Raw genomic sequence first — 27220 nt, forward strand, 5'->3', positions numbered from 1 at the left:
GTTTTTTGTATTTTTCCCTGAAATATGTTACTGACCTACTCGGTAGGTACCTACTACACTAGAGTTTACTTTATTGTTTACTAGCTGTTCCCGCGAGCTTCGCTTCGCCTTAAAAAGTTTTCCCGTGGGAATTTCGGGATAAAAAGTAGCCTATGTTCTTTCTCAGGGTCTAGACCATATGTATACCAAATTTCATTCAAATCCGTTCAGTAGTTTTGGCGTGAAAGAGTAACAGACAGACAGACAGACAGACAGACAGACACAGTTACTTTCGAATTTATAATATTAGGTAGGATTAGGATTAGGATTAGGATTTATTATAGGTTAAGTATTTTTCATGTCACGTCAGTGGAACATAAAATTAAGGGTTTGCGCTGGAGTGGTATGCACATCTGCTTTGATAACTGTAGGGCGATCCGGAAAAACAGAGCTAACGTATACAGGGTGTTGCAAAAAGGGTATGCTAAGCCGAAACCTACATGTGCAGCATAGTATATCTAAGCCTGAAACTGAAATCAGAATTTGAAAATTCGCGAAAAAAAATTTTCATTTTCCATAGAAACTTTGTTGGTCACGTGACTTTTTAGTATGGGAATTTTTTTTTTTTCGCGAATTTCCAAATTCTGATTTCAGATTCGGGCTTAGATATACCATGCTGCACATGTAGGTTTCGGCTTAGTATACCAATTTTGCAACACCCTGTAGAATCGAATGCGAGTGCGACTATTCGAAAGTGCTGTCAACCTGTCAACAACATAATGGCGATGTATAGATTTGCGAAAGTTTGACAGCTATCATTCCATAGGTCATTCTCAGAATAATATTATGTACTCTGTGGTCATTCTATTCGATAGGTAAAAACATAGAACAACGCGGACTCGGGTGTACCCTCGGGAAGCGCCATAGCGATCTTTCTTGATACAAAAAAGTCTGCCAATTTTTGCGGGGGGAAATTTTACCGTTTACCATGATTATGTCTCATGGGACATATCATTATGAGTTTTAATTCCCAGCAATAAGGGTTACGTGAAGTGACATTTAATAATGAACACAGTGTCTTCATTTTTCTTGCCACTGGATGTAACAATTATCGATAAGTGTTATCGATGAATTCGAGAACATGGGTTAGAAATACTAATTTCAAATTAATTAGGTATAGTTAAATTTAACTAGAAATGATTAATAAACGAAGTCACCCGCTTTTCGCTGTACATTTATACTCACGTGATAGGTCGCGAGCCGTATCGCCGTTTTTGAATGAGTACAATGCACTGAAGTTGTCGAATAAGTGGGCAACCCGACGGTCAGTTGCTTTCAAGCCGCCCCTTCGGGCGGCCTCTGACTAGGCTTAACGACTGCTGCCGAAGCAGCAACCGGGACCCACGGCTTAACGTCCCGTCCGAAGCACGGAAGCGTCCAAAAAAGAACAATTTGAAATCGGTAACTCATGCTGTACCTACCAATGGCTGACCGTGTCAGTTGTTGCTTAACCTCAGTGATCAGTTACGATTACTGAAGCCAATTCGACTACGGACGCTTCCCAACTATGACCTTTTTTGTCGATTAATACATATCTACATACCGGTACATCACTATTGCATTTTTTTGACATTGGTTGCTAGGAAACAGCTAATAACAATAAACCATGACCAAACCTGTGATCAAATCCGGAATCCGGATATTCTATGAATTGAAGCTGTCATTTTAGTATGTAAACAAATCATTTTCTATGAAACGAACGCTTTGCCATCTAGATTGAGTCTAGTGAAAATTGAGACTGCAACTAGTTTTTATAAATCGGTGGGCCTTTCTGGCCTACCACCCCGCCAGAGGGGAACGTCTGCCTATTTCGTCTCCAGACCATTCATACTCAATGGGTAAAAAGTGTTCGAAAGTGCTGTCGAGTTGACAATAGTCGCACTCGCATTCGATTCTATAAGTTAGCTCTGTTTTTCCGGATCGCCCTACTGTACATATACAGAAAGAACAGGTAATAACGACACTCGAAGGTATATATATAATGTCATACGTCATTCGATTAGTTTCTTTTCAATTATTTTTTCTTCTACAGTAACACTATAACCTCGTTACAGGACACCTAAATCCACTGATTTATTCAGTAACGATCGATCTGGGTGGTAATTCTTGAGACAGCATGGCATTATAATGTCATTTTCATTGTTTTCCCATTTCTAAACCTGCAGCTAACTTCACCCACAAGCAATGAAAAGTTCCACCTGAAATTTTTCCTATATGTTATTGGAACTTGTATTTTAAGATCACAGGGTAGATTTGCCGCAAAAAGTGTATGTTAAAATAAATGTAAGCAATACAGGGTGCTGCAAAAAGGGTATTTATACTAAGCCGAAACCAACAACGCCCTGTATAATTCTACGATAAGGAAGAAGAAGCGGAGACCTTGTTTTTAAAACCTACTTAGAAAGTAAATCTTGACTAGCCTGGCGGCTGGTCTTGCTTGACTCTAAACGAACTCTAGGAGAACTGTCACAAATTGGTACGTTTAATGCGACCAGAGGGGCTAATACGGGGCGCATTTAAGACAAGACGAAAGTTTTGCATCGTGCTGACAGAGAATCTTTGTCACGACTTAATAGCGCCCCGTGCTACAGGGCCAGCACGCGTAGCACAGTATGGCGGTGACAAGATATAAATGACAGCTACTTGCAACAAATTGTGTGATACCAGTTGTCCTCACAAACGCTAACATGGCCAACACGAAATAATCACTACAAGATGTGAGTTACAATTTTGACAGCGAGATTGGAAGATTTGTCTTATTTCCTAACATGGGTGTACCAATTTATCCACACATGTCTCAGTTTGACATTTGTTTAGGTAGCATTATATCACTCAAGTTCGAAGGTGGTGATAACATGTGACACAAATAATTATTTGTTTAGTTTTTGTTAATTTCATCCTTGCTCTACAACAGTGTTTTTCAACCTGTGGGTCGCGACCCCCTGGGGGGTCGCGAAGCTTCTGTAGGGGGGTCGCCAAAGGGCGAAAAAACTGGGAACTTTAGTAAAAAAAAACAATAAAGACAATTAGTATTAATTTATTAAGAAAGACTCTTACTTTAAATAAAACTTTTACTGAAAATTTTCTTAATATCTCTTCGTGGATCTGATTTAGTACAATATAGTGTTGCCACGAATAGTGATTTGGCCGAATACCGAATACCGAATATTCGGCCGGCGCTCTCTGCCGAATACCGAATATTCGGCCACCGAATATTCGGCAGGTGATCCAGTATAATTCAATAAGTTAAAGTTTTATTTAAAAAGTGTTCTTCTTAATCTTACGGCAGATCCGTATAACTGGTTGACCACCAGTTGTACCAACTCGAATCAGTAGCCAAACCTTATATATTTTGTTAAAAAATACCTGTGTCTCAGTAGCAGGTATTGTATATTTTATGAAGAAAAGCGCAACTGTCGTAAACGCGATGTTGTATTGAGGTTTTCGCAATTAATTATTGTTTGATAGTTAAATGTTTCGATTAAATTGATTTTTTTATTCCTTTTTGTAAGATATTTGCTACTTTTTTAAGTATTCGGTATTCGGCCGAATACTACTTACTATTCGGCCGAATACCGAATACTGAAAAAACTGGCCGAATAGGCCGAATACCGAATAGTTGCCGAATATTCGTGGCATCTCTAGTACAATAGACCACATCCACACAGTAAGGCAGAATACACAGAAGACCGAAGAGTATAATTAGCCTCTGTATCTAGCCTTTGTGGACTAAGAAAACGCCTTCAACTCCATCGAGACATGGGGAATTTTAGAGCGTTGCAGAGATTTCAAATCGACTGGCGCTATATCGAGGAGTTGAGGAGTCTGTACGATGCCGCTGGACAATGGACATGGCATATGTATAAATGGCGAGTACATGTCACACCTCTCTGCTTCGCGGACGACATCGTTATTATGGCAGAATCTTTGCAGGAATTCAGCTGAATGATGGAAGAGGTCTAAATGCTGCTTCCCAGCGTGTAGGCATTGGGGTATAAATTTGGACAAGACGAAAGTCATGTACAATGCTCACATCGAATCGGAGCCGGTGATCGTTGGTGAGGCAACAATCGAAGTTGTGCAAGAATATGTCTACCTCGGGCAGACTATTCGGCTAGGCAGAAGCAACTTCAACAAGGAGGCTGCAAGGCGCATCCAACTGGGTTGGGCTGCATTCGGAAAACTTCGTCAGCACATATTCTCCTTGGCCATCCCTGAGAGCCTGAAGACTAAAGATTTCAACCAGTGCGTCCTGCCAGTGATGACGTATGGTGCAGAGACGTGGGCACTGACGGTAGGACTAGTCCACCGATTTAAAGCCGCTCAGCATGCTATGGAGAGAGTCATGCTTGGGGTTTCTCTGATAAATCGTATCAGAAATGAGGTTTTCCGTCAGTCAGAGGATTAAGATTACTGACATAGCTGTCAAAATATGCAAGCTGAAGTGGTAGTGTGCTGGTCATATCTGCTGAAGAACCGATAACCATTGGGGTAAACGAGTTCTCGAGTATAGACCACGAATAGACAAACGTAGCGTGGGAGGCTTCCTGCCTGGTTCAAAGACGACACAAGTATTTATTTTTTTGTAAAGCCAGGGCTTTTTATTTTCAATTCACCCTTGAAAACTTTTAATCAATATATTTAAATGCTCAAAAAGTCAGAAAGAAAAAGCTAATTTCGAAAAATAAATTCCGGGTCGCAATAGCATTAGTCGTATGTAGGTACATGTACCGTATGGCGACACGTATCCGGTGTATTGTACCTAATTGTAAAAAAATGTATTTTTAAATCCGATAAGTATGTACTACTTCCAATCCTAATCATGGAGACCATAAATACGTCGTATGGAATGAATATTGGGAATACTGTAACATACACATACATACGTGATAAAAAACCGAAAGGGTCAAGGGGGTCGCGAAATATTTTTTTATACCAGGGGGGTCGCGTCATGAAAAAGGTTGAAAAACACTGCTCTACAAGAAGAGATGCAGGAAAGGAAAATTACTATAATACTTATAGGGAGGATGATCCGGGACTCTAATAACCCGTTGAAAATGCTTTAAAAACAACATTTGTCAAAACACACATCCCCTTTTTTATTTGACTAAAATTATACATTAAGTATATTACTTATATGTAGCGGTGTTAGCTCAGACGGGTAAGCGCCCGCCCCGCACGGAAGAAATGTGGATTCAAAACCTGTCGCTCACATGTGCTAAGAAGTTAGATAGATAGACATTTGTTTGTTTGGAAGCAACTCAGTGCATATGTTTGCCCTTAGGAACAAACCACTGATTTTCAGTTGTCTCCCATATACTTTAAGTTTGCCTATTCACGCCAAAGTATGTAGGTAATGAAGTGGCTAATTGAATAGTTTGAATGCTAAATGTGGAGTTCACGAAATGTAAATCATATACATTGAATAGGTCCGGCACACCGGGCAGTCAGCGACTGATGCTATGATCACTGGTTGTCCTTTCACCACAGCGACAAACCCTAGTTAGGCTTTATTATTTATCAACAACACACTAACTAAAATGAAGTGGCTAATTGAATAGTTTGAATGTTAAATGTGGAGTTCAAGAAATGTAAATCATAATATAAACTGTACATTTAATAAGTCCGGCACACCGGGCAGTCAGCGACTGATGCTAATCCTTTCTCCACAGCGACAAACCCTAGTCAGGCTTTATTATTTATCAACAACACACTAACTATAAAAAAATAAGTGGATATGCTAGCATGTACAACTAAATTAAATGGTTATAAAAATATAATATTTTCTTTAGGTAAGTAAAACATTTATTAAACTTTTATTTAATAAATTATAAAAAGTATACTATTTCACACACCATAAAAGCATATTAGGTATTCTTAGTTATCAACTATCACAATAATCACTCTGAACTTGGCTTATATTAGTCATCAAATAGGTCTCATAGTATGTATGCCAAGTTTTTCAACTTTTTCAGTTCGGTGCCGCTCCGGTTCATTGTATCACCACAAGGTTGCTGATGTCATCTGACCATCTTCAGGTGGTTTCTGCCAACAAGAGCTCTCCAACCGTGTCTAGGCCATCATTTTCTGACCGGTTTTGACCATCTTCCGTCTTGCCTACGAGCCAATTTCAATGTTCTGTAACAAACAAAAATGTTTCATTAGATTTTAGTTATACTTATGAACTAAGATTATGACTCCTATTGTCATCTTCATCATCATAGCCCATCACGTCCTCACTGCTGGGGTACGGGTTTCCTTTCAATGAATGGCCTAGTTGACCAAGTACTGCCAAGTGAAAAAAGTTTTTTGAGTTGTTTTGTGTGCATGTGCCCAATTATAATAACATGTGACTGGTACTGGCACTTACCTACTGTTTTTTCCTTCCATTGATTATACAAATATTATTCAGTCAGGCCGTGGGACAAGCATCGTAGATGATATTCTGTTGCGCCCATCAGAATCCTGCCCGAGCTTTTGTCTCAAGGCCTTCTAGCTCCTGGGGCCGGGTAAACGGTGGGTGGGTCATCAGTCAGGTGGCATGCTGTTTTGTTCTTCGTCTCATGGAGCCGGTGCATAGAAATCGTCTGCCGAAGAACTCCCAAGGAATCTGATCGTGCTTGGTCGGGGGATTTTCAAAAAAAAGAACGAATGAAATACATATTTCCACAGAGCAGAAAAGTTTCAGTGTCACTGTGGCTTATATCCAATCACACAACTAAAATGAGTCCCATGTACACCCTATGCTAACATTTAAGACTGATATCAAAAAGTGACTCAATTTAATCAGTCACTTCACATGTTGTCTTATTATGGCCATACTAGCCGTGCAGATAGACTCATGGTGTTAGCGTGAGCTAGTTACCGCAGCCTCTCTCCAAAAACTGAATTGGCCGGTTGTTCGAAGTTGTGAACACTGACTTTATCCACATATTTAACAATCTTGTGGACAGTGTGGGTAAATAGGAAGAAACTCATCCCGTTAATCAAAATCAACACAGCATCAATTCTAGTCAATAGATGCAGATAATACGGATAAATTGGGGTGTCAAAATAAACTACAGTTGGTGTCTATCAAGAGCCCCCTGTCGTTCCGCAATCACTTAATTTCTTTGACAAGGGTGTATTTCATTTGTTTTCTTTGTATAATCTTGACCTCGGGGAAAAATCTTGCTCCAAACTTTATCTCGACAGCAGAGGAGATAAAACGATACTGGTAAAGTTCGATACTTGGTTAAAACTATATCCTTAGCAGAAGTTTTAATGGGTTAGGATAGTTTTCTCAATGAGAAGCTTGCTTTTGATATTAGATCGTTAAGTTTGAACGTAAAAGTAAAAAAGTTAATTGTACTAACAGAAATACCTAATATATTTTCAAAACCTGTAAAGTTTATGGCCGCAATAAAATAATGTTGAAGTATGGAGTAGACTGTTAACTTTGCTCTGGTTGATTACTTAACTACTATCATCACCAACGGCCGATTAGTGTAGTGGTTAGTGACCCTGACTGCTGAGCCGAAGGTCCCGGGTTCGATTCCCGGCTGGGGCAGATATTTGTTTAAAGACAGATATTTGTACTCGGGTCTTCGGTGTTGATATTTATATTTAATATGTATCTATCTATGTATTTGTGTAGATATATCAGCTGTCCGATACCCATAACACAGGCTCTGCCTAGCTTGGGGTCGGATGGCCGTGTGTGAGATGTCCCCACATATTTATTATTATTATTATTATTTATCATCAAACTCACTTTTTCCACCTATTCCTGCCTTGTTCCATCAAACACACATAATTCCATTCGGCCCGATTTGATTTATAATTTATTTTAGTATTTCAATGTAACAGATTTTATTTATTTATTTATTTATAGACACTTTATTGCATACTTAAAAAATAACATACACAGACAAAATACAAATTGAGAAGAAAATTTTTACTTATAACTAATTAATCTTAACTTACAGAAACAAAAACCTAATTTTGTAATAATTGTTTTAACGCAATATTTTTGTTTCATTGTCAATAATAATAACAAGAAGTACTATACAAGTTAAATAATTCCAAACTGCAATCTAAACCCTAATGACCGAAGATAAGTCAGTTTTCTGACTAATCTGTTAAGTTTAGTCGCGGACGTGGATAAATGAGAAGCCATTACATTAAATTAGAGGCGAACCCCTCATTTGTATAATCTCGATGGGCACCATTAGACAAACTCGCCTATCAAAACTGTTTAAGTAGGTTCGAAAAAGAGAGGTTCACAAATTTTGAAAAGTCGTAGAACAATCATTATTTATAAGTAACTGTTCCCGCGAGCTCCGCTTCGCCTTAAAAAGATTTCCCGTGGGAAGTCCGGGATAAAAAATAGCCTATGTTCTTTCTCAGGGTCTAGACCATATCTATACCAAATTTCATTCAAATCCGTCCTGTAGTTTAGCTGTAAAAGAGTAACAGACAGACAGACGGATAAAGTTACTTTTGCATTTATAATATTAGTTAGGATTAGGATATTAGTTAGGATGACTCCCTGAGCAAGCTCCTATCGCTTACTTACTTTTGTAACACCCTGTAGACTAGGCCTAGACTACATACCTATGCTGGGATATACGGTAGCTAATCCGTTTATCTTATGAATCTCATGATGTAACCGTTTTCCCCTTATGATGTAGCCATCTTAAGCCGCGTAGCGGTCGTAGCCATCTAGCCTACGCCATAGCCTACGCCGTAGCACTGCGTAGCAGTAATTATTTTGATTACAGCAAAAATTATTATAATTTTTAGCACCTATATTAAAAATACTTATTCTTAATACGTGGCCAGATCCTATGTATGCCCTCTTGAAGAACCAACACTTCAATATATCTTTAGGCTTAGACGCTATCGATTCTAAGACAGATTGAACTAGACCAGAAAATCCTATTATAGTGGAAATTACAACAGACACTACTAATGAGCTAATTAGCCTCCTCAAACACAGCATTAGAGCCAACGATCGCCATAAGGCGTGGCGCACACATAGCGGTATTCAGTTGGCTTTATTAGGAGCTGGTTGCGAACGAAGAATGTTGAATCTGTCTTTGCTACTGGTTTCTTATACACTCACGGGCAATGAAATAGTTCCACTCACAAAATAACGACACTTAATTTTTGATCAAAATATGACTGTTTTAAATTGGTAACATCCTGATATAATGTACTTCAATGTTGCAGAATAATAATATAATAATAATAATTATAATATGTTTGAGGAAGCATCCTAGGAGTACTAAGCAGGAATTTATTATCATGAAATAAATTACGGGTATACTTAAGGATGAAAAGAACTATAATTAATATAATCACTATTTAGATTAGGACGTTTTAACATTTCCTTAGCATGTACATTGTACAACCATGCAGAATACTTTATTTTATATCGCCTATATCTCAATAGCTTTCGATGAATCAATCCAATCTGACATAACTTGTATGGATCAACAGATTTTGATACATAAATTATGCTGATTGAGGATTGTTTATTGCTAAAGTGCCCATGGTGGAACACTAACAAGTACATTAAGAACGTACATAAGTACATTCCTCACAGGTAAATGCGGGTAGTTTAACTAAATAGCTAAGTAATTAAGAACTCGAGTGTGTGGGGGCCCTAAACTACATAATTAAGTTGCCCGCACACGCAGCTCGCGTTTTCTTATAAATAATTCGTCGACGAACGTTTGTTTAGGCGCGTCCAGAATCACTTATTCAAGGCAGATCGACACTTTAATTACACTGTCATTTACACCTTTTAAGTGTTATTACGTGAGAGAGATACGGTGATTGTTTTTTTTAGTTTTTTTTTATTTATTATTAGTAATTAAATGTTATACTATAGGTTGGTATCTACTGAGTCTGATGAAAAATAGGTAAGTATATCGACCGACATAATAATATTTTTTTAGGTTTGATTAAGTTCGCCTTTGAATGTTTTTAGTGCCTCTCTAGAAATAATATATATATTTCCGATGACGGAGGCAAAACCGTTGCACTATCTGATTAAAAAGGGTGCTAGATGCTTATTTATGTATGATATAACCTCCATTTTTATTTATTTCGATTTAATCGACCTTTTACATCGATGTAAGCATCGCAGCTTCCAATAGTATTTCGCGGACTCAGGTCTTATATTAGGCATTATACTAAACCTGAAATAATTTTAGAAGCATTTTTATCAATATACACCATATCATTATATTCCATCCATACCTTGAATTTATATAATTGTCGCCAGATAATGTTTAATAAATGCATTTAAATATTAAGGAGGTTCATAGGCATTGGAATCAAATTTATAAGACACTGTTCCTTTAAGATTATTTAAAACACTATATCATGATTATGAATGAGAAAGTGTAAGCTGAAAAACCGTTAATATTCCTCAAGGACATTAAGCTACAAATTTATTGCCGAGATTACAGAATCCAGCTCCTTACGTAAGCCAACTCTGCCTTATCTTAACCGCTCCATTCTACATACTCACGCACGCTGCACCTACTCCCCGCGAACGGAACGTGGAAAAACCATCAACAACAAATTTTACCTTCAAATTACACTTAAAACTATAAAAACACAACGATTATTGCTTTTCGATTCAATTCCAAACAACACTGAAGAGAATTTACAGATGGAAACGGACAGTTCTAAATTTGAAAACGCGAGAGAAGAAGTAGCTTTTGTTTTTTAAGAAGCACGCACCAGCCAGGGCGGTCGTGTTTTGTTTTCGGGGGACAGTTTACATGGAAGAGGGAAGCGGGCGCCCGGCTGGCCACTGCCGGCGGAGTGAGCAGCGTGCTGCGCGCGCACGCCGCCAGCGACCAATCTGCGTCGATTCCATTCCGTAGGTGTAAGGTTCGAATTTCGAATCCTCGCTACCTATTGTACTAGCGGCAATTATACCATCGGAGGTCACGATTGGACGATGAGAAGTTTATTAGGCCCACTGTTCATCGTCGTTTTTGCGGCCGCTAGCCTTATAATTGTTTGTGGTTGAATGGCTGAATGAGTGCCGGCTCGATTTGATTGCGGTTCCGGTGGGCCGGCCGCTTATAATTGTTTTTTTTATACTCATGTCCGGTATTGAAGAATGGTGGGCTTTTGTATTCAAATGATACTCGATGTGGTTTGTAACAACGGGCCTTATCAGTAAATAAGTTGTATATCTGTAGATCTGAAAATAATCTCTTTATAAACGATTTCAGAAAAAAGTTATGTTTGTTACTTGGAGCATAATGTTCTAATGAAAGGAAGAATCTATATAATATAATCCCACGAGAAAACAAGATCACACCTTTAAGGCGAAGTGAAACTCGCGGGCAAAAGCTAGTGCTTAATATTCTTGGAAGGTCCAAAATTGGTTTGAGATTGAATTTCTTAGAGTTCCTTAAAACATTGTCACCGAGTCACTTGGAAACCTTTCAGCGTGTTTAATAATTGAGTGGGTCTAAATACTTTTTGGCGGACGCCGTCACAAGTGGAAAAAGTAATATTTTATACGGAGAAGCACTCGGGAAATTACATTTAGATTAAATATCTACCGGAGACAAGAACTAACGGTCTATACAGAATGGAATAATAAATTTCCAAAGGATACTTTCTTCAAAAAAGTTCTTAGAGAACTTTTACCTTTTTTTGCGCGAAAAAGAGGAAAACCACGAAAAGTAGAAACTAACTTTGATTTGGTTATTTTAGGCGTACCTATTGAGGCGAGTAAAAGTTTATGAGTAGGGTTATAAAATCATCAAACTTCTTAATTTTTTTATAAAACCAAATATTATGAATAACCATAGAAATGTAATAAATAAATAAAAACAAATAGGTTTTCTTGTCTGGGTGCAATGTAGTAACAAATCTACATTGAGCTGTAAAAATAGATAACAGATAAACTTCTAACTACACGAATTGTTGCATAAGTAGTTTTCTAAGTTGTAAGCAGATATTGAATAATCTTATGCTCAGCAGTCATCAGATTATTCAGGCCCTCCAAAGCATAACATTGACTTTTGGGACACCCTGTAGCATATCTAAAGACAAAGTAAAGCTTACACGGGCAAAACCTACTATCATACAAATAATTTAGTCCAACAAAAAAACAATACATGCCTGTACAAATATTTAGCAAACACTTAACTTAATTCGTTCAGTTGCTTCCCATTACATTAGTATAGCATCACAATGTGCTGTAGCCCCGAGGGTGTGCCCTGGCCAAGGTCACAGGGCTGTTACCTCAGGCAATAGTATAAATAGGGCAATTTTTTTTTAAATACTGTTTCTTATGCTATATATTAGTTAGAGTTAGAGTATACCTTTTTTAATTGATTTGGTAGGATTTGAAAGTTTGAGTGCCTAAAGTTTATTTTTTTATTTTTTATAGATTCATAGAAATGTACCTATTTACTTTCTAAAAAAGTAAAAGTTTTGCATACAAATTGGTGCCTCTAGCAGAGACTATTATGAAACTTTTGACAAGTAATATATGCAGATGGCAGAAGAATGCTTATTCATTCGTTTTTGTAAATTGAAAAACCCGTACTAGAAGAAAGCCTACTCAATCTCATACGAGTATACACTATATCTATCACCAGTGTTCCATCCTTTACTAGATATACCTAGGCCCTGACCATTAATACATATTTTTATTCTAATGCATAAAGCTCAAAGACTTTGAATTTCTAAAACCTGCCAGTATTTTCTTAGGAAATACTTTTATTAACAACAAGGGACCGAAACATAAAAATAATGGAAAATGGGTTTAAAGGTTTTAAATATTATATTATTGCATTTTTGACGTTTCGTTCGTCTGGTAAGTAAAGTTGGTTTTCTTTTGCAGCATCAAATACATAATATGTATAAGATTTCGTCAAAAAACCAATAATAAGATGGACAGAGTATAACTTGTATACGAGTTACATAAATTTTGTACTTTATGGGCATGATAAAGGAATAAATAAATTTCAAAATACTTCGCAATATTAATATCACATAGGTATAAAAAAATACAGATAAGTTTAACACCACACTTACCACGTAGACAATTTTAACCATCTGCAAATATTCTTATCAAAATAGGTAGAAGATGATGAAGACATACCTGGAACATAGAGAAATATTTATAATTACGTACAATTCTTATTTTTATATATGTATACCTACAAGGTGCTCTTCCGAAATATATTAAATTAATTATATTAAAAAATATATATTACTTATAGTGACATAACTCCTAATTGTGAAGAGCTTTTTTGTTCTATGAAATTGGAAATTTTTGCCAATTGCCAATTTTGAAAATGACCCATGGACTATAGATACATATAGGCCCCAGGGCCTAGTGGAATAGTAGTAGTACATAATGTTGTAAAAGTGTCATATAACATACAAATATCATATAACAAACAAAGTGTCATATGTCATAGAACAACGCGGACTCGGGTGTACAAAAGTGTTTTAGTGAGCCGAAAGGTGTGACTAACAAGTCATAATATTATGGTTCTAGGATTTTTGAAAAATTTACAGAAACAAATCTACCTCAAAAAAGTCACGTGAGGTTTCTATGGACAAGCCAAAGTTTCAAGGTTACACGTAACCGGACTACGCTTACCTGGAACGCTTTGTGTTAAAATATTTTCATCAAACTGGTAGCTAGCGCCCTCTATGAAAGGGTGCACACATTACTTAACTAAACACCACCACCAATGTGCAGGCTTTCCGCTCTACGCTTTCCCCTCTTTCATAGTATCATTTGGCACCGCTAGATGGCGTTTCTTATATTTTTAATTTTAAATCAAATGGTGGTAAATTTTATTACAACTATTGTAATTTTATTATTTTATATCGTTATTTTTTGTGGAAAATCAACACACAAACCATTTTTATAATATATTGTTTAAAATTATTTAGAAGAACGAAATAAAAAATACTTAGGTTTACTTGATAAGGTAAATACCTAATGAACTTTAGGATTCGAATGTAGTTTTAATTTTGTTTAAATAAAGTAATTTTAGGTTTCCTACCAGAGACTATCATATATTTTCAGCTAGATGTCCTAGGTCACCTAAATTTTTAAACCTACCGTCAAATAAAACTAAATCTCGCGTTAGGTGGGTTCTTTGCTGTACAAAAACTCGAGTGTTTAGGTATATACGTAATAAAGTCCTAAAAGGGGTAGGAGTACTGTTAAAAACCGTGCCTTCAAAATAAAGTTAAGTTAAGCGTAATTCAAGGGCCTTAGGGGGTTTCTCCGAATTAGAGTGACTCAGGGGGTCATTTTTTTTATACAACTTTTTACTGTGTCTAAAATAGTCGTTCACGAATTTCCAAAAGTTCTTTAGTGTGCGAATTACAAGTATTGTCAACTCAAGTCGATAGCAATTTGTATGACATCTTGATTAGCTCCTATCGGTAACGTTAGTAACTAATAAAACTCACAAAATCCGCCTATCGAAATAATATCGACTGAAGTCGACAGTACTCGTGATACCTGGGTTACCTTCTTTTGGCTTACGGTTCCACTTCTGGAACACTCTGTATATTACGTATACCGAAGACCTAAGCCATTGTCATACCAACTCTACCCTAGCATAAGGGCTCCCGCACACGGGCCACCGGCCACAACCACAAAACGCCGCCACTTGCATATTTCCTGTAATTTTCGTACATTTTATATTATGGACTCGCCGCACACGGTTGAAGCCGGTGGCGGCCACATGCTTCAAATCATTGCCATACAAAAGCTTCTCGTGGCGGCGTTTGTGGCTGTGGCCGGTGGCCCGTGCCCGGCGACACTTAGGGCCTTACCATAAAAACTTAGACACTATTTAACAGGTGTTTAGCGTTGTCAAACGCCTACAAAATATGTCAAATTTCGTTTTAAACACTATTTAAACAGTGTTTAAAGTTTTTTGTGGTAGCACAGTTAGAGTCGAGTGAGCGTGGCATAGACATAAAACGGTATTCGTAAAACGGGAGTACGACCCCTGTAATGGGATTCCTTATGTTTTAGCAAGAATTTAGTCTAATTTTATCATCCTAAGACCTTCGCTGAGAGTAAAACGAGGTACCCATTTTGCTAGCGGGTCTTTCTGCTTCAATTTATTAACCGACTTCGAAAAAGAAGGAGGTTTTCAATTCTTCAGTAAGTATGTATTTTTTATGTATGTTAACGGTTTCTCTAGTTATGGACTAATTTTCGTAATTAGACGTGATATTTTCAGTAGGCTCTTTTAAAAAAATATATAAGTCCCGGTAGCAAAGCAAAACAATTAAACAAATTAAAGTGTAGTCAAGATTTGCTTAAATCTAAACGATTCTTTATATTCAAAGTCAATTCTAAATATAAAATATTGTATAAGTAGGTACATATACCTATCTACTAATCTATGCCTGTTAACTTGTATACATACATACGTATATTTATGTATTTACTTATGTACATATTATATGCCTGTCTGAAGCAGAACCGTAAACAAGAGTTTATTTGTTATGCAAATATGAAAACCGTTGGAAAATCTAAATACATGATGTGCAAGCATAAATGTGTATTTATGAATACTTATTATTAGGAATCTATACATTCTATCTACAGTCAGCAAAAGAAGTACCTACCTATGCCAACTTAGATTAACAATATACGAACAATGACGGCCGACTGGTGAAGTAGTTAGTGGCCCTGACTGCTGAGCCAAAGGTCCCGGGTTCTATTCCCGGCTGGGGACATTTGATTAAAGACAGATCGTCGCAGTCGTAGAACAATGACGGATCTGCAAAACAGCAACTTTACAGGAGAGCCAGTTAAAGTTTTTAAACAACGTTTTGTTCGATAAAATGAAAACGGCTGAAGCAATTCATTTGAAATTTGGTCACATTATTATACGAATGGACTTTTGCAATATAGCCTGTATAATTAGTCTGTAATAAGTCTAGGTTTCCTGAAAAATCAGATAGGTCATTGTTCTATGTATCCTACTATGTCGCATTATATGATACGTCGTTTTTTTACGGACTTTTATTGCGTATCTAATGGCGTATTATACTTTTCGTCGTTGTTTTAGGGAATACATGGAAAAAATCAAAGACGGATCTTTAAATAACCCATTTAGGAGGGTGCTGATTGCGCTATATTATTTTTTGTTTAGGTCCTAATTTTTTTACAAAATACAATTATTTTATTAAATATTTTTTGAAGACCCCATTGTGTCCAAGCATCAGTCAATAATCATCCAATGCTAAACATAGGCTCCTCCCAAGGAGCTCCACAACACTCGGTCCTCGGGCTTCCTCATCCAGCCACTACTGGCTACCAACCCTACGGTTGTCCTTATTTGTAACTCGAGAAATCGTCGACCCCAACGGTTATCGGTTCTTCGTCAGATATAGCCAGCCCACTGCCACTTCAGCTTGCACATTTTGACAGCTATGTCAGTAACCTTAGTCCTCTGACGGATACCCTCATTTCTGATATGATCCATCAGAGAAACCCCAAGCATAGCACGCTGAGCGACTTTAAATCGGTGGACCAGTACTACCGTCAGTGCCCACCTATCTGCCCCATACGTCATCACTAGCAAGATGCACTGGTTTAAGAAGACTTTTGTCTTCAGGCTCTAATGATAAAAGTCTTCTTCTCTGATCAGGGATGGCCGAGGAGAATATGTAACGGAGTTTCCCAACTCAATTGTGAAATTTGTGACCCTTTGCTGGGCAAAGGTCTCTTCCTGGGTCTTCCAGCTATCCCTGTTCATGGCCTCCTCATTCCAGTTCCTACTAAACACGTCTAGGTTATCCCGTTATCTTCTTCTGGGTCTGCCCCTGTGCCGGCGGCCGTTATCGGCTACCCATTTGGTAGCATTTTTACCCTACCTATCTGGCTGCATACGACAGACGTGTGCCGCCCAGTCTCACTTCAGTTTGGCGGTCTTAGCACCCACGACGAAGGACGCTATCTCGCCCAAATAAATTACTCATTGACATATTGTATTTGCTGCCTATCTACCTCAACCCTACGTTTCGTACTGTTGGTCATGTCTGTTGTCTTCGAACGGTTCACCTTTAGTCCAACTTGGCTTGCCGTGGATAGCTCTCGCAACATTTGTTGAAGCTCGGGCGTTGAGTGGGAGAATAGGGCAATATAGTCCGCAAAACCGAAGTTTGACTATTTTTTACTTCCGAAATTGATGTCCTTGTCCTCCAAGGACTGTGTCAACTTCTTGAAGACCTCTTTGAGGAAAATTGTAAAGCGTGTACAGCGAGGGTCGCCTTGTATGACACCCTTTTCAATCGGAAACGTTGGACCAGTACCAGTTTTTTCCAATTTCACGTTGGCTGAGCTGTTTATGTAGATAGTACCAACGAGTTCGATGTAGGTTGGATGAATTTTGTGGTGTTAAGGGCGAAAAGTATTGCTTGATGGTAGATACTGTCGAAACCTTTTGTATAGTCAATAAATACATGGTAAAGTGGTGTGTTAAGCTCTATGAACTTTTAAATAATCTGATTGAGCGTGTTTAGAGGGTTCGCGGTAGAATAACTAGGTCGGAAACCGGCTTGTTCTTGTGGTTGATGTTAGTTCAGCAGAGAACGGATGTCATTGTGAATTATTTATACATGTGTGATGTCAAGCTAACGGGTCTATAGTTTCGGAGGTCGGATTTCTCACCCTTTTTATGGAGAAGTAAGTATAATGTGAGAATTACAGAATTTACAGGGAATTTTTCCTGAAATTAATACGTGAATAAAGTGGGCTCACATATTTTTAAGAGGAAAAGCCCCAGTATCAATCAAATGCTGGTGATTGTGAAACAGCTGAGGAAAATTATTATCCCCAAGCAGTTCAAGATGATCCTTTCATAGCTACGGATAAGATGATACCAATTTCCTTAATTATTTACTGCCCGCAAACAGTAAATTCACTGCTGTCCGATCACGTTGACTCCCCCGCGATGCCATTCACCCCTAGAACTAGAGAATTTACTGACTGTGGTCAGTCAATGAAGGAAATTGCTGTCGTCTTATCCGTAGCCATGTAAGGATCCTCTCAAACTGCTTCGCGATGGTCATTATCCTCAGCTGTTTGACAATCACCAGCATTCGGTTGATGCTAGGACTTTCCCTTTGCAGTTGATGTAACGGTAGAAATTTAATGTTTGATTTGGATTCTGCGGCTGACTTGGTTTGTATGTTTGGTAACTCATGCAAATGGCTGGAAAAACATAATTCCAAACCTACCCGCATGGTACCGTGCTCCCATCGTCACCTGCCTCTGGCAGTAGAGTTGATGAACAAAAAAAGTACTTAAGTACATAACTTATTTACATTGTTTTTTAGCACATAGTTTTAAAAACATAATAAATTAGCAAAAATATACTGAAAAATCATAAATTTATTTATTTTCCATTGAAAATACGTAATATTATGAAAGAACAACGACGTATCCTAAAATAATTCCAAAGAATAACGACGGTTATCTACACACGTCTACCACTTATCCATAGAACAATGACGGTATATACAAAACACCAATAGTTAGGACAAAGAACATAGTCGCATTTGAAAAACCGTCACTAAATTTAACAAACAAACAATATTGTTTTTTTAATACACCGTACCTAATTATAACTAACTTCTCAATGATTTTAGCGAAAACTAGGGCTTTCAGTTTTTTAAAACAAAGTTCCAAGAATAACGACGGATTTAAGAGACCGTCTTTGTTCTATGGGAGAAGTATTATATAAAATATTTACTTGGAAAACAGAAATTTTTAAATAATAATTATAGCAAAAAAACATTTTAAGTACTCATTACGTGTTCCATGTGCTCCTACAGAGAACAATGACAGAACAAACAAACCGTCGCGCGGGAGCGGGTCGCGGGGGGTGAGGGTGACCGCGGAACATCGACGGGACGGCACAAGCGCCTATGTTCTACGCGAAAAAATCAAAACCGTCAGTGTTCGACTCTGTATTTCGCTTATTATAAAAGATTTTTAAAAAAAACTTTTGTTGTATAGGTAAATAATGAAATTTTAAAGAAGAATCTGCAATAATCCGAAAATCGAAAAAAATCAGATCCGTCACTGTTCTACGACTGCGACGAGATATTTGTATATCGTCATAACCCATAACACAGGCTCTGCCTAGCTTGGGGTCAGATGGCCGTGTGTGAGATGTCCCCACATATTTATTATCATTATTATTTACGAACAAGATGGTGTGTCACATGTCAAATAAAAAACATAGCAAAAAACTCCGTACACTTGTCCAAAATTAATAATGCACATGCAGATCTTCACACCCGAATCACGAAATCGTAAGAGCCTTAAAAAAACACTTGCATTTTGCACCTTGTTCGAAAGAAATAGGAGTCAATATCATGTGTCACATAATCGAAAACAACCGATCTGTCAAATATTTCTATGCGCATTATCAATTTTGGAGCACTGTACGTATTTAGTTTACTGTCAAACCTTTTTTAGTTCAACCTAATGACAACCAATGAATAAAGTAACAAATCTTCTTACCGAACTCATTAACCATAAGAGCAGAGCTTTGTGGTAGAAGTGGGGGTGTTGTTTGTCTAAATCTTTTTTTTGTCTATAATACCATAAATATCTAAACTTTGAAAAAATACTTACCTAGTGGCATGTTACCTACATTAGAAATATAAGTAATTTAGTGTAAGTTAAATACATACTTAAGATTATGCATAATGTATACAATACCTAGCGAGTCCTCTCCCGCTAAACTATATTTTAGTTTGGGAGATTTACTATGTAAAATTGATTGTGTATTTTTTGGGAAATAATAAAATAAATAAAAAATAATTTTGTCGAGACGTTTCTTTTGCACTCCATCTTAATATTATATTGTTAATCTAAGTGGGTGGCACTGTCCACTTGACTAGTGGGGTAAGTAGGTTATCAATGATCCCCTGGGTGACAGTAGGGGACAACCCACACGCTAGGGGGAGGGAAGGGGTGGGGGGAGGTCAGTGAGTTATACGGCTCATCGCATTACGTCTATGCGATTATGAAACACCCTGTTGAGTTTAGATCAGGTTATTTGATTCAATCCAGTTATCGGTTTACTAGGGAATCACTTTACCTAAGAACTGTAATGAAACTGTTGGTAGAAAATGTTTTTTTAAGTAAGTACTAACAAGTAATTTTTAAGTAAGTAGTAATACTATATTTAGTTCTTTGTGTTTCAATTTTATTTATTTTTTGCACCTTTCTACTTGTTTTCTTGTACCTCCTGCAGGTTGGCTGGTAGAAAATGCTTTTACCATTAAGTCCACCTTTTGTACACTTATGTTATGTTTGTGCAATAAAGTTTTAAATAAATAAATAAATAATACTTGTATTTCGACACATTTTCAAAAACTAAATGACATCATTCTTAATAGATGTATAACTATAACTAAATAATAAATACTAAACTAGAAAAAAATGCTAACCAGATCGCTGCCGCTGTCGGGTAGGGTGCCCAAGACGTTGGCCGCGTTACCTCGATGTAGTGCGATGCTTAGCCTTTGTGCGAGGTAAGAGCCAGCCCACCAAAAAAAATTAAAAAAAAACACGCACTCACGCCTTGTACTAATGTTCTCCCTTGCGGGGTAGGCAGAGGTGCATTGCTGCACCCACTTTTCGCCAGAGTGTTATGTTAGTCCCAATGTAATAGGGGGCGGGCCTATTGCCATTTTACGGGCACATCCAAGACCCGAGAACAAATATCTGTGTTTAAACAAATATCTGCCCCAGCCGGGAATCGAACCCGGGACCATCGGCTCAGTAGTCAGGGTCACTAACCACTACGCCATTCGGTCGTCAGCCAGCCCACCAGAAAATTATTGTTATGGGACTGGCCAACTCATTTGTAAATGTGAAAATTTATTTCGGCAAAGTATAAATAGGTTAGTTTAGTTCAGCTCAGTCAACCTCCGTCCCGTTTAAATTGAATCTGTTACATGTAAGTAGGTACCTATGTGTTTTCTAAGACATAGGTTACAGACTTTTGGATAAATACTTTATATACAATTTTTATATACCTATATTCTAAGTAATATCAGAGCAAACGAAGTAATATTCAACCCACACTGTGACAAAATCCCTTCAAGAAAGGGAAAAAAATAAAAACGGATTTAAGCATTACGACAAGGGTTTTACTCTTACAACATTATTCGTACAAATTCTTAGCACAGAAATAGCTTTGCATTATCCGACTCAGTTTATTTGTCTCGTTCCACACTCGTAAAGAGTAAAGACATGATGATATGTACAGGGTGCTTCGTAAAAGACTGTCTTTTAAAGAAGCTTAGTTATGAAGTAAACTAAATGTGTGTTTTTTTTCAGCTGAAGTGAAGAACTTGCAGCGGACAGTAGTTTATATATTAACTAATTTAATATAATATATAAATTTTTTATTATTATTTTGGTGCCTAGTCATATATTTTTTTTTTTTTTTTTTTTTTTTTTTTATTTGGCTCACTAAACTGAGCTTAGTTCTTACAGCTTTCAAAAACAGTTGCCTAACTACCTTACAATGAATAAGCCCTACTAGAAGTGAGCACAACATGCATAAAAAATAAGAATTAAATTTTTACAAAAATGAACTTAGTGCTATTCCAATAACTTAATAAGTGAACAACTTATGCTACTTACTTAAACAAATTATTTACAAGCTTACATACTACAGTATAAATAAGAATATCAGTACCACAACAATATTTGTGTGCTGTTATTGCAATACCTACTTAATTAACTAAAACAACCCGTAGACGCGAAAACAAATACATTACATAATAAAACTTTTCAACTGGTACTTAATTGATGAGACAGTGGATCCAAAAATATCAATCGAGTCCTGGACGCTATTGTATGTCGCTAAGAGTCTGTATAAAGGGGAGTGTAGAGCGTGTAGTGTGGTGCATGTCGGAAGATAAAAGGTTTTTCTGTTTTGGAGTCGGCTGCCTGAGCGTGGTATGTTTAATTTAATTTTTCCCAAAATTTCTGGAGAATCCACCTTTCCTTGAACAGTTTTGGTCAGGAATATTATGTCGTTACACCTTCTCCGAGCCTCAAGTGATTGAAGTTTGTAATGCTTCCTGCGGTCGCTGTACGATTCAAGGCTACGGCATTTATTCTCTGTGTAGGCTAGGTGATATAGGAAACGTTTCTGAACCCGTTCCAACCTGTTCACATGAATTTTATAGCTAGGATTCCAAACGGGGCTACTATATTCCAGGATACTACGAACCAAACTGTTGAACATGGTAATAGCTAGACTAGAGTCCCTAAATATTTTTGTTTGTCTAGTAACAAAGCCTGCAAGCTTGGACGCTTTTTTTATGGTAACATCGATATGGTCACGAAAACTTAATGTTTTGTCCATAATAATTCCAAGGTCACGAATGGTCTCAACTTCTTCTAACGGTGTGTTGTTTATCCTATACTTAGCTGTAAGAGGGATTTTCTTACGTGTAAATGAAATGTGAAAGCATTTTGAAGCATTTAATGTCATGTGATTACGATGACACCATTCCTGGACCAAGTTAATATCAGCTTGCAGAAGTTGTGTATCCTCGTGATTCCTGACAGCCCGATATAGTTTGACATCATCAGCAAACAGTTTGAATTTAGACCTAAGCCCAACAACCAGATCGTTTATGAACATGACGAAGAAGAGAGGTCCTAAATGAGAGCCCTGTGGAACTCCCGACGGAACCTCTCTTGGGTCAGATTTAAATCCTCGAATCAATACCAACTGAGTTCTGTTTTCGAGATAAGACCTACACCATTGCAACAAGCTACCGTGTATTCCAAATATTGACAATTTGTAGAGAAGGAGACTATGGTTAACCAAGTCAAATGCTTTGCTAAAGTCCGTATAGATTGCATGTGTTTCTTGTTTGGAATCAAGTGCTTCAGATATATCCATAACATATTCTAGTAAATTGGATGTTGTTGACTTGTTAGGCAGAAATCCATGTTGGCTTGGATGAATTAAGTGTTTAACTTGCCAGTATATTCTTGCTTGAACTAGTGATTCTAGAATCTTTCCAGGAATAGACAGAAGTGATATAGGCCGGTAGTGAGAAACATCGTCTAACTCGTCTTTCTTGTGTATTGGGGAAATATATGCTAATTTCCATATCAATGGAAAAATTCCACTTTTTAAGGACTGATTGTATATTATTGTAAGCGGTAAAGCTAGATTTTTTGCGCATCTTTTTAGAAACAAAGGCGGTATCGAGTCCGGCCCTGCACCTTTACAGACATCCAGACCCATGAGAGATTCAAACACATCAGACTTGTCTATCTTACAATCGCTAATAGTGGGCACGAATATTTATTCCTAAATACCGCTAGAACGATGAAGTCGGCAAGGGCCAGTGCGAACTACAGGCAAGTGACAGGAGAGCGACCGCGCAGGAATCTCAGGATAGAGAGAGGAGGCCAACCAGTGGAGGCCAAGATCCACTTGGGTTCGCTAGTCCCTAGCCAGCGGAGTAAGTCATATTTACACTAAACATTTTAACATTATGCTTAGCATACATAGGTAATAAGTTCACAAGAGATGAACTAAATGCTAAAAAGGTTTTAAACCAGCTAACAAAAAAAACGAGTATCTATGTGATATTTTTGGATCATCCTGTATGTTTAAAGGGCTTAGGTAACATAACGGAGAGCTTTGAGCGAAGTACGCCACCCACGCTCTATTGGTATTTGCTTCCAATTGTTGTGAAATTATTTTCCGTCATTTGATTAGAAAGAGACTTTTTTATTAAACATTTATTTCCAGATATTAGGTATATCATCCATAGTAAATTAGTAAAACATGTCAAAGATGTTTGATTAAAGAGAGATATAAAGTTCCACTTACGAAATGCCAGATAGCTTCAATACGATGTACCTACTACAATATTTACGTTATAGTTTTTAATATTTTACTAAATGCGATACGTACGGTGGCCTGCGCCTAAAAATATACAGGCGGAGTTTTTAAAATAGCGATCCCTGATGATGAAGGGACCAGCTACATCTGTTATATATAAATCCGGGGTCGTGTTGTGTTTGATGTGTGTAGCAGTGGTGTTTATGTGGATGTGCTTGAGCAGCATGTGAGCTTGAGATCGCTATTTTAAAAACTCCGCCTGTATACTTTTAGGCGCAGGCCACCGTACGTTGCATACGATGCCGAAAGGTGGATGCTTATACCTCAAAGTCAGTCGGAAACACGTGTCATTATAATTGTTTTTTTATTTATAGAAAGACTAGCTGTTCCCGCGCGCTTCGCTTCGCCTTAAAAAGTTTTCCCGTGGGAATTCCGGGATAAAAAGTAGCCTATGTTTTTTCCCAGGGTCTAGACCGTGTGTATACCAAATTTCATTCAAATCCGTTCAGTAGTTTTGGCGTGAAAGAGTAACAGACAGACAGACACAGTTACTTTCGCATTTATAATATTAGTAAGGATACTGAGTGAGTCAGTAATATAATACTAGTATTAAATCGTAAAGCTTATTACTGTAATCTTCCTGAAACAATCAGGTTACTGAAAAGGTCATTCGCTGAATTTAGTTTGCTTTGTCTGGCATAGAAAGACTAGCTGTTCCCGCGAGCTTCGCTTCGCCTTAAAAAGTTTTCCCGTGGGAATTCCGGGATAAAAAGTAGCCTATGTTCTTTCTCAGGGTCTAGACCATGGATGTACAGACCGCGGCCCGCGGGCCGCATGCGGCCCGCCGGGTCGAATACTAGTGGCCCGCCGACAGCAAAAATAATACTCTCGTACATTAAAACTATTTGATTCTAAAAAAATATGTTCAAAAAGTACTCAATCACAGGCAATTCAAAAAAATCCATGATGACATCGAAATCGAATATGTATACAGAAATAAGGTGGCTAAGTCGTGTATTGACACTGGAACGATATCTTAATTTAATAAGTACCAAGAAGAAAATGCAATTTTTCTGGCAGAAAAGCAAAGGAATGTCCAGGAACTTAAAAATGCTCATCAATGCAGTTAGAAATTATCGACATTAAAAACGACCAAGATTTACGCAACTAATTCAACGAAAGAAAATTGCTGAACTTTTACCGCTGCATTGATTACAATACGTACAAAGAGTTGCGTATAAATTCTGCTCTGAAAATGTGCCAGCTTATTTGGTTGTACCTATATTATGTGAACAAACCTTTTCAATACTAAATCGACAAAAAATACGAAACTGCCTTGCAAACGAATGTTAGCAAAATAAATAAAAAAAGTTTGTAAGCACTAAACAGTGCCACGCCTTAAAATAAAACAAATCTATTTCATTTTTAATATTATTAACGATTCTTTATTGCCTTTAATTACCTATACCTACTTCTGGCGGCCCGCCATCAGTTCATAGATTGTTCGAGTGGCCCCTAGGCTTGATAAGTCTGTGCATCCCTGGTCTAGACCATATGCATACCAAATTTCATTCAAATCCGTTGAGTAGTTTTGGCGTGAAAGAGTAACAGACAGACAGTCAGACAGACAGACAGACACAGTTACTTTCACATTTATAATATTAGTTAGGATACAATGAAAGTACAATTTTGTAGGATCATAAGATCGCAGTAAGTTGTCTGCACACTTCACTAGGCAGGCCCGTGCTGAAGTGTGAAGGTTCTGTTCCGCTCCTCATTATGCTTTCAATTTGAAGTACAGACTTTTGAAGTACCTACATGAATAAATTGACAACATTTCAAATAAAATGCTCACCGATTTTATTTTATTTTCGACGAGATATCACAAATTTAGATGACCCGTATTTTTTTATTTCTTAATATTTCTATGTTTTAATATATTTTTTTGATTTCAAAGTTCAAAATATTTTTAGTATGAGTGACGTCACGTCGAGGCTTGGGATAAAAATATTTTCGTTGCCTGCCTAACCTAAAAAAAAAAAGTTGGATGACATTAACTTGACATGAACAAGGACCAATCAGCTTCAACTTCAACTTTATTTTGTGGCAAGGACCAATCACGTACTTCCGTCATTGACAAGGACACATAAAAGTGACAGACATTTGAGTGATGTTTGTCATTGTCAAAGTGACATAACATGTTTTTTTGTTGTTTATGTTTTAGAAGTAAAAGCCCGTTTAATTATTATGCCACATCGTGGTGTCACGAATGATAATTTAGATTTTTATGTTTTTCTCTGAAATAAATCAAAAGAAAAATCGGAAACATTTTTTTTTGTGAATATTAGAGCCATATCTCTAAATGGTTTTCGAATTTCAACTGTATAAAATTTTGAAATGTTGTCAATTGTATCGCTATAATAATAATAGTATGAAACGGGGCCCTGGGAGCGTTTGTCCACCGCTGTCGTCACGGTCACGTCACCGAGATCTAGATGACTGTGCCGAAGTAGCGGTACATACATCTTAACCGCGTTTCCACCGCACATCTGTCACGTCGCCGTCAAGTCGTATTATACAGGGTGCTGCAAAAAGGGTATACAAAGCCGAAAATAGGGTGACTCAGGGGGTCATTCTGAGCAACTTTTAGTCTACGAGTTTTCGAAATTCGCAAAAAAAAAATCGTAAAAACTCACGTGACATAGTAAAAACAAAGTTTCTATGGGAAAGGAATTTTTATTTTCGTGAATTTCCAAAACTCGTAGAACAAAAGTTGTTCAGAATACCTTTTTCGCAACACCCTGTATACTCGGCCTGATATAATCTCGCTTTCGGTGCGGCGGCGGCGGTGGGCAAACGCTCTGAGTGTACCTACCGAGACTTTCCAATAGCACACCCGGTCCAATATTTACATAATAATATTATTATGAATCTTTTGCTGGTTGGTGTTCACCATTTATGACGAAGAGTTTAATGAAAGACATATAAACACTTCAGTCCATTTGAAATTATATTGATTTAGAAGGCCCAAATTGAATAGTTAGTGCCTCGTCGTCCAGCGGGCGGGAGGGCGTCGTTGTTTTTCTACTAATATATTAAGATACAGAGCCTCGATAATCCGTACCCAGGCTTATCCGAACGCCGCTGTAATCCGGACTGCCTTGCGATTCTATAAAGTTAATTTTCAAAACTCGATTCTGAATCCGGAGTGAGTTTTCAAATTGACACATCGAATTTTGAGATTTTGACAAATAATGTAT

The 27220-nt window shown here is 37.4% G+C and overlaps 1 protein-coding gene and 1 long non-coding RNA gene across 2 annotated transcripts in view; both read right to left on the bottom strand.

The window, feature by feature from the left end:
- The window catches only part of LOC105393289 (calmodulin-A), a 153705-nt gene that overhangs the window by 95104 nt on the left and 31381 nt on the right, over positions 1-27220 (bottom strand). The gene's annotated exons all lie outside the window — the stretch shown is intronic.
- LOC125488854 lies at positions 6046-6664 on the bottom strand. Its single transcript, XR_007266537.1, has 2 exons — positions 6410-6664; positions 6046-6177 (listed from the first exon to the last, which is right to left on the bottom strand). It is a non-coding gene; the product is annotated as an uncharacterized LOC125488854 (long non-coding RNA).

Source organism: Plutella xylostella, chromosome 8, assembly GCF_932276165.1.
Source record: "Plutella xylostella chromosome 8, ilPluXylo3.1, whole genome shotgun sequence".
NCBI lineage: Eukaryota > Metazoa > Arthropoda > Insecta > Lepidoptera > Plutellidae > Plutella > Plutella xylostella.